This window comes from Denticeps clupeoides, unplaced genomic scaffold, assembly GCF_900700375.1.
Source record: "Denticeps clupeoides unplaced genomic scaffold, fDenClu1.1, whole genome shotgun sequence".
Classification (NCBI taxonomy): domain Eukaryota; kingdom Metazoa; phylum Chordata; class Actinopteri; order Clupeiformes; family Denticipitidae; genus Denticeps; species Denticeps clupeoides.
The window spans coordinates 32,383-41,931 of NW_021629846.1; positions in this window are offsets into that span (position 1 = coordinate 32,383).

Genomic DNA, 9,549 nt, shown 5'->3' on the forward strand with positions numbered 1-9,549 from the left:
TGTTATAAATAACTCTGCCTGAATATCAAAACTGAGCATATTTAATATTTTTCAGGTTTACCTGGAGTTTAACAGGATTGTTGGTAGAAATTTTAAAGAAGAGTTCTTTGGTGTTCTTGATGGGTTGTGTCCAATTTTGATGGAAATTTCAAGAGGAAGACAGGTCGGATAGGAAAGCAATTAGCTCACCTGCTACAACACAATGGTGGGTTGATATTTCTCTTTTCTTCTCATAATGGTATTGATGGTTAGTTCAATACATAAACTTGTTCTCTTGTGGTATTTCTCTATATGGACAAATAAACTGATATAAGATTTATTTCCTTTGTTCTACATTCAAGTGTGTTTTATACCACTTTGCAGAGCACAGAGCCAACAGCCATTAGATGCCTTGTCCTGAGAGGACTTCTTGGAGATGATGCATCTATGTTCTTCAAGAGCAGTTCAGTGAGTAAACCCTTTCTCCATTTGTACCATTCAAATATCAAATTGTGTAATATACCACCTACTGTCACAACATGAAAGACGCCTATATATAAACACACAAAACAGCTTGTTTACAGTGCCTAAAATAAAATCACATTGAATTACAAAATCTATAATATTAGATAATTCTGTACAGTTGATTGTAGACAAATTGCTGTTAACCTAAATATTCTCTTTTTGTCTTGTTTCTTGCACTATGTAGAGTCTATGGAGACTCCATGGACATCCCAGTGGGAATCCTCTATTATGAGGACAACAGTTCAGCAAGCCCAGCATTGCCATAACTCAACCCCTCAAGACTGGGCATCATCTGAGAGGGCAACCTGGCAAGGGAAGCACTCACCAACCTACCTCAAGCAATGTGCCTCTTGTTTGGCTTAACCTACGCACTTCACCTGCAGCACCCAAAGTGCTTGAAAACACGTTTACCTTCATTCAGCAGGCAATGTGAAATTAAGGTAGAAGTTCAGAAGCTGAAGAATGAGCTAGCAGGGTAAGACACAATTATGCTTATAGCACGGCTTTTCATGCCTGGTTGTTGTAAAATTACTTTGCAGTGATTAGAGCAAATAGGCTTGCAGTTGTTCATTTTGTATCTGATTCTTCTTGTGCTTGATGTGTCTAGTATTGTATTTTTTTTTTTTTTACAGAGGGCACATTTTAGGAAAGTTGCAAGTTTATTTTGACCAAATCTGCATAGATGTTCTTAATGCCTGCTTTGTTGTGTGTTTCTTAAATATGACTCTTATATCTTAGTTTATGCATGATAAGAACTTTTTTTCATTACATTTACATGTCAAATTGAGTTTTTCCAAAGTTAATATGTATTTTTCTAAAGTTAATGACTTCAGTCTGATTCATTGTTACTGAATTTATTCCAGAAACACTGTGACTACAGTTTGATACATTTTCATAAAAATTGTCTTAATGCTGAGGTGGAGATGGGAAAAAAAAAAAGGAAGGGACACTGATAATGTGACAGGCCACTTGTTTTCCCTGCCTGGTGTGCTGAGTTGATAACAAGGTTATAGCTGTTCTTTAGATGTTCCCCACCTGCACCTTAGTGAGGTTTTTACATGTTTTGTCATGAATAAAATTCCATTATTGAAGTATGTATTGCTGTATAATTGTTTTTATTTTAGTAAGTTTCTAGATTACATTTCCGACCCATTTTGGGTTCCATTCAACCCAGCAGCGTAGTCATTTTTAACTAATAGTTGGGTTAAAAATCACAACCCAGCATGCTGGGTTAACCGTGTAACCCAACTTGTTGGGTCAAAATAACCCAGCGTTGGGTTGGTCCCTTTTTGACCCAGCGCTGGGTTACCAAAATAACCCAAACTGGGTTGTTTTTAACCCAGCAGTTTTTAGAGTGTAGCGGCCTAGTGGGTTTAAACTCGTCTCTGAACCAGAAGAACACAAAGACCCAGGTTCAAACCCCACTTCCTACCATCGTGTCCCTGAGCAGGACACTTAACCCTGGGTGTCTCCAGGGGTGGACTGTCCCTGTAACTACTGACTGTAAGTCGCTCTGGATAAGGGCGTCTGGTAAGTGCTGTACATGTAAATGTAGAGTGTGTTGAAGAACACTGGGACGGTAGTGATTAAGACTTCTTCAGCAGGGACATGGTGGTGGTGGTGGCCTTGAGACATGTTGGAACAACGGCGGTGCTCAGAGAGAGGTTGAAGATGTTTGCATGCTGGTCTGCACGTTCTCTGAGCATCTTCCAGGGATGTTTCCAGGTCCAGCAGCATCTCTCAAATAAAGCCATGGATGTTATGGCATCTTCTCTCTCTCAAATTGTCGGTATAAGCAAGTTCATGCAACCAGTAGTACAGCAGGTCAATAACAGCGCGCTGTAATTCAACTTACAGGGGTACGGTGGTAGAACCCCAGCAAAAATATCGCTCCAATACTGGTACCAACTTGGTATGGACATTATCGATATTTAAGATCGATCTGCTCATCCCTGGTGAAAAAGTCTCCAGAGAAGTACAGATTCTGGCCATGTTATCGGACCGGAGAGGATGATGGACCACGGCAGTGAGGACGATCTGAGAGCTGCGATGGACGAAGACGGGACATCACTCAGCACTTCCAAAATGTGAAGGATCGTCTTTTCATGGTTTCATGTCTGCCATTTAATTCTGTTATTTCTGCTAACAAACCAAACATCTCCACCGGTCTCTGCAGGACCCACGGTTGTCCCGCATGGGAGACTGAAGATGGACGTGGACCATTTTCCTGTCTCTGTAGGGCCGCGTGCTTCCAGACGTCGCCTGCAGGCGGCGCTGAATTTAATAAAATTTGTCTCTGTTTTATAAAAGAACCACAAAATATAAAGTCACCGTATGGAGACCGTGTCTGTTCCCCGTTCTGAAGGACAAAATATACATTTCAGGTCCGCCTGGTTCATAAGTCACGTTTGAAACGTGCTGTACGGGAAAACCAGGATTTTTACACCCAGATATTCGCTCGAACTGATAAATGAGGGCCAGCGGGTACAGATCCTACTGCAGTGAGGAGCACGTAGGTATCTCCTCTAATCCAGCACACCTGACTGCAGCCCTGGGCGCCAGGTGAGGGGCGCCAGGTGAGGACCATTTGCTGCTAATTACTGGCCTTTTAAAAGACACTCATGGAGGACAGAAGGTACGTCAGCTTCCTGCTCAAGATGGTGGCTTTAGTCTTTGTGGTCTTGGTGCTGCTTGCAGCTGCTGGTGAGTTTGGATTTTGTGTCCCTGGTTTACTCAGGAATGTTTGTCAGTAAAATTGCCTCCTAAGACAGTTTTCTCCTTCTTTATCTAGGACTTGTTGAGAACAAGCATCTTCATCCAAGCTCTGGGCTAAAAGGCAGCGTTAAAAGGTCCTCTGGTGATGATGATGTGAAGACTGTCTTTGCTGTTCCTGACTCCACCATTGCCTCAGAGGTCCTCAGTGCTCCTGCCCCAGTGACCAGTGGACAGTCTGTTTCTGACGTGGGCTCCTCTGTAGACTTCACTGCTGTGCCGGTGGCCCCTGTGGTATCTACTCCCTCAGAAACCACAGGTGATCTGTTTGCTACTCCGGCAGACGTCCTAGGGTTTCCCCTGGAGAACCTCACTGATGTGCCAGTTGACTCTGTGGTCGCCACTTCCTTAGAAAGCACTGAAATCAAAGAGGACTTCCCCTCTTCCTCGGAGAACACCACTGCCTTGCATGAGGTCTTGACGCTCCTCGACTCTTCCCTGGAGAACACCACTGTGTCGGCGGCTCCTGTGGCGTTTACTCCCTCTGAAGAGGAGAATGCTGAATCCACTCCAGATGATGACCTGCAAGAGGACTTTGTTACCACCCCTTCATCTGAGAAGACCACTGTGCCATATAGTTCCTCAGAAAGCACAAATGATACATGGAATGCCCCAGAAGACGTTCTACAACTTCTCACGACTGTTTTTTCCCTGGAGAACATCACTGTGGCGGTGACTCCCTCAGAAAACTTGACCGAAACATGGATCACTCCGGCCAAAATGCAGGAGGACTTCATGCCCACACCTTCAGAGAACATCACCGTGCTGGTGGTTCCTGTGGCGTTTACTCCTTCTGAAGAGGAGACTGCTGAATCCACTCCAGATGATGACCTGCAAGACGACTTCGTGAGTGCCTCTCCCTCTGAGAATACCACTGTGACCACCCCTTCCCTGGAGAACATCAGTGACATGGCAGTGACTCTTGAATTTACCTTTGTGGGCAACTCTTCATCCTTTCCTTAAACATGGTCAGTCCATGTATGACCTATGTAGCATCAGAGGACTTCAAGGAAGGGAAGGTTGTAGAGAACCTCCTGGATGTACCACTAACTTCCACAGTTAGCCTTGTGGTCTTCAGTCTCCTCCCTTGTGGTAGCTGTAAGGTGTTCAGGTTTGCCTGTCATCTTCAGTGACTGCCAAATTTTGCATTTTACTGCTTCTCATCAGAATTCAACTGTTTTAAATATACGGACCAGAATTTGGTTGTTTAATAAAATGGTTCTACTCTGAGATGTGGTAAATTTAAATTTGTACCCTTTAGAGCCACATGACTTCCACTGACCTTAAAATAAAGAGCAACTGTAAGGGCTTGAACTTGACCATCTTCCTGAGCATCATGTCAGTACGTCCAACACTGCAGCCAGAATTTCACATGTTTTATGGGTTATATATATATATTTTTATTGCATAGTTGTGTTATTACAGACATGCCTGTTGCTACAATTTTGTCATATTTCACTCACAAACACCTTGTGCGGCAAAGAAGATTATTGTGACATTAAAGTTTAAATTTTGAAATAACCAACTTGAAGCTCCCAATCACGAAAATTTGACTTTTTCCAAGTTTCAGATATGTCAGATCGTAGGTAGTAACACAACACAGTCTAGTGCTACGTGGAACATTTAAATAACGTTACAAACCGGGGACACTGTCCACACCAGAGGAATGAAATACGAGTCCAGACGGTGCTAAAAAGTGGTGGATCCATCCATGAAGGTGCAGATATGGGAAGGTAATCGAGATAAATTCTGAAGCTACGAGGCCACTTACTACTACAATCCCACTTCCTACCATCGTGTGCCTGAGCAGGACTCTTAACCCTGAGTGTCTCCAGGGGGGGACTGTCCCAGTAACTACTGACTGTAAGTCGCTCTGGATAAGGATGTCTGGTAAATGCTGTACATGTAAATGTAGAGTGTGTTGAAGAACACTGGGACGGTAGTGATTAAGACTTCTTCAGCAGGGACATGGTGGTGGTGGTGGCCTTGAGACATGTTGGAACAACGGCGGTGCTCAGAGAGAGGTTGAAGATGTTTGCATGCTGGTCTGCACGTTCTCTGAGCATCTTCCAGGGATGTTTCCAGGTCCAGCAGCATCTCTCAAATAAAGCCATGGATGTTATGGCATCTTCTCTCTCTCAAATTGTCGGTATAAGCAAGTTCATGCAACCAGTAGTACAGCAGGTCAATAACAGCGCGCTGTAATTCAACTTACAGGGGTACGGTGGTAGAACCCCAGCAAAAATATCGCTCCAATACTGGTACCAACTTGGTATGGACATTATCGATATTTAAGATCGATCTGCTCATCCCTGGTGAAAAAGTCTCCAGAGAAGTACAGATTCTGGCCATGTTATCGGACCGGAGAGGATGATGGACCACGGCAGCAGGAACTCAGCTCCGCAGCGTGAGGACGATCTGAGAGCTGCGATGGACGAAGACGGGACATCACTCAGCACTTCCAAAATGTGAAGGATCGTCTTTTCATGGTTTCATGTCTGCCATTTAATTCTGTTATTTCTGCTAACAAACCAAACATCTCCACCGGTCTCTGCAGGACCCACGGTTGTCCCGCATGGGAGACTGAAGACGGACGTGGACCATTTTCCTGTCTCTGTAGGGCCGCGTGCTTCCAGACGTCGCCTGCAGGCGGCGCTGAATTTAATAAAATTTGTCTCTGTTTGATAAAAGAACCACAAAATATAAAGTCAATATGGAGACCGTGTCTGTTCCCCGTTCTGAAGGACAAAATGAAGGACAGTGTGGGGGGTGTCAACTGTAGGGCCTGTCAAAGCCCATTGAGACATACTGTATGTGATTTTGGGCTATAAAAAAATAAATAAAAAATATATATATATACATTTCAGGTCCGCCTGGTTCATAAGTCACGTTTGAAACGTGCCGTACGGGAAAACCAGGATTTTTACACCCAGATATTCGCTCGAACTGATAAATGAGGGCCAGCGGGTACAGATCCTACTGCAGCGAGGAGCACGTACGTAGGTATCTCCTCTAATCCAGCACACCTGACTGCAGCCCTGGGCGCCAGGTGAGGGGCGCCAGGTGAGGACCATTTGCTGCTAATTACTGGCCTTTTAAAAGACACTCATGGAGGACAGAAGGTACTGTCAGCTTCCTGCTCAAGATGGTGGCTTTAGTCTTTGTGGTCTTGGTGCTGCTTGCAGCTGCTGGTGAGTTTGGATTTTGTGTCCCTGGTTTACTCAGGAATGTTTGTCAGTAAAAAGCCAGTTTTCTCCTTTATCTAGAACCTGTTGAGAACAAGCATCTTCATCCAGTCTCTGGGCTAAAGGGCAGCGTTAAAAGGTCCTCTGGTGATGCCGTGAAGACTGTCTTTGCTGTTCCTGACTCCACCATTGCCTCAGAGGTCCTCAGTGCTCCTGCCCCAGTGACCAGTGGACAGTCTGTTTCTGACGTGGGCTCCTCTGTAGACTTCACTGCTGTGCCGGTGGTATCTACTCCCTCAGAAACCACAGGTGATCTGTTTGTTACTCCAGCAGACTTCCTAGGGTTTCCCCTGGAGAACCTCACTGATGTTCCGGTGGTATCTACTCCCTCAGAAGCCACAGGTGATCTGTTTGCTACTCCAGCAGACGTCCTAGGGTTTCCCCTGGAGAACCTCACTGCTGTGCCAGTTGACTCTGTGGTCGCCACTCCCTCAGAAAGCACTGAAGCATGGATCGCTCCATCTGACATCAAAGAGGACTTCCCCTCTTCCCTGGAGAACACCACTGTGTCGGTGGCGTTTACTCCTTCTGAAGAGGAGACTACTGAATCCACTCCAGATGATGACCTGGTCTCCACATCTCCTCCCTCCTTGTAGAAGCCAGTGATCTTCACAGGGACATTATTTCTCTGTTATCTGGCATGCTGCTGTTTGATGGTACAGATCCAGAATTTGTGTAGAACCTGCAGTTTTATTAAACTTCTACTCTGAGCTGCTTCTCCATTGTCGTCTGTATCTGGGTGACTGGACAGAAATTGATTTTCTTCTACATGATGACTGGAGATCAGGCGTCTCCTTCCTCAGGTGTTGAGAACGTTGTTGACCTATAAAAGCCATGTTGTGTAGGTACCAGCTCTCCAGGAGCTACTCGGTATGGTCAGCAGCTCCTGGTCTTTGCCAGGTCAGGAAGTGACCTCTACTGTCGGTGTGGACTGTTTGCAGGTGTCCGTTACCGCAGCCTGGGCTGAAGATCGTGTCGTGAAGATTCCGCCGTCACTGTTTCATGCTCAGTCACCACAACGCGGCCGCGCCCTGTTTCAACATCTGGAAAAGTCCAGAGTCAAATTTACACCGCAGAGCGTTTCCATGAAAAGAATTACGGTGGACAGACGTCCGGTCAGGTCTTACCAACCAAACCAATTTCCAAAAAGTCCAAAAGATCTGAGAAGCAAGAAACTAGCTGGTAGCGGCCTAGTGGGTTTTAACTCGTCTCTGAACCAGAAGAGCACAAAGACCCAGGTTCAAACCCCACTTCCTACCATCGTGTCCCTGAGCAGGACACTTAACCCTGGGTGTCTCCAGGGGGGACTGTCCCTGTAGCTCTGGATAAGGACGTCTGGTAAATGCTGACAGGTTAAGGAGGACTTAGTTCATGTAGATTTGAACACAGTTATAACCATAAATTAAACTGGTCTGTACACAAATTTCTAGACGCTGGTGGACGTCAACGTGAACCCGTCACAACTTGAACACCAGTGAGGAGCTTCTTCTGGTCTCTTTTCCACCAACAAGCTCTGGATGGAAGATGCTGGTCAGGAGGCTGCAGGTCTTCCACTGGCAACGATCTCACGATACGTATCACCGACACGATTATATGGCGATTTATTGTGATAACGTGTGTATTGATATTTTTATTGCTGGGTCAGTGGTGGCCTACTGGTTAAGGAAGTGGCCCGGTAATCGGCCAAGGTGCCACTGAGGTCCCCTTGAAGAAGGTCCCGTCTCCACACACTGCTGTCATGGTGCCCACTGCTCACTCAGGGTGATGGTTAAATGCAGAGGACAAATGTCACTGTGTGCTGTGCTGCTGTGTATCACAAGTGACAATCACGTCACTTTATCACTCATCACTTCACATTAATAATTCAGCAAAAGCAGCACGACTCACAACTGAATTTGATCTTTTTTTGTCTTTGCGTTTTAACTCTGAACATTAAAATAAAATGCAAGATATTTCTGTGCCCAGTCAGTAATCTGAGGCTGGTGTGGTGCTTGTAGAGGACCGAGCAGCGCCACCTGCTGGACATCTCTAGCGCTCCTGCAGATACAGATCTTCTACACAGAAAGTGTCAGTAATGACATGTCTGTCATGAAGAATCACCAGTTTCTTTCCCAGTAACTCCATTTCCAGAAGAGGACAACTGGAGATAAATCCGTGAAAGTTGAATGTTAACGAGGGAGATCAGGTTCCTGGAATAATGGGATTTACCTGCAGGATCTCGGGAAACATCGTAAAGGTCCTGCAGCCCGGGACCTTCTTGTTGTGGCCGCTTCTTCACCATCACATTTTTACCGGCTGATGGGATTATTTGAAATACGGGTTTTGATTACAAATATTCCCCAGATCCAAGTTACCGGATCTAAAAGGGACATCCGAGTCCAGCGTCCTTTCCTAGATGTTCTGGTTTATAGTTGAGGAAAGTTGCAGAATATCCAGACCGTCTCCGACTTTTAGAATAAATCTGAGAATAAACTTTGCTCTGAATTTTTTTTTTATTGAAGAATTGAACCTCCTTCTTCCAACATTAATCTTCCAACCTACTAGATGTTTTATCAGCTTACTTCCCCCCATTCCTGTTCAATAGACTTCTGCAGGCTCAAACATCCTCCACTGCAACCACTGGACATCCAGGGTATGGCCATTGAGGCAGTGGAGAGCTACAGGTACCTTGGTGTTCACCTGAACAATAAACTGGACTGGACTCATAACACGAATGCACTTTATAAAAAAGGGCAGAGCAGGCTGTACCTGCTGCGGAGACTCAGGTCTTTTGGAGTACAGGGGCCGCTCCTAAAGACTTTTTATGACTCTGTAGTGGCATCAGCCATCTTTCACTGTGTGGTCTGCTGGGGCAGCAGCATCTCCGCTGGGGACAGGAAGAGGCTGAACAGGCTGATCCGGAGGGCCAGCACTGTTCTAGGATGCCCTCTGGACCCAGTGGAGGTGGTGAGTGACAGGAGAATGGTGGACAACATCTCCCACCCCATGCAGGAGACCCTGACAGCACTGAGCAGCTCCTTCAGTGGCA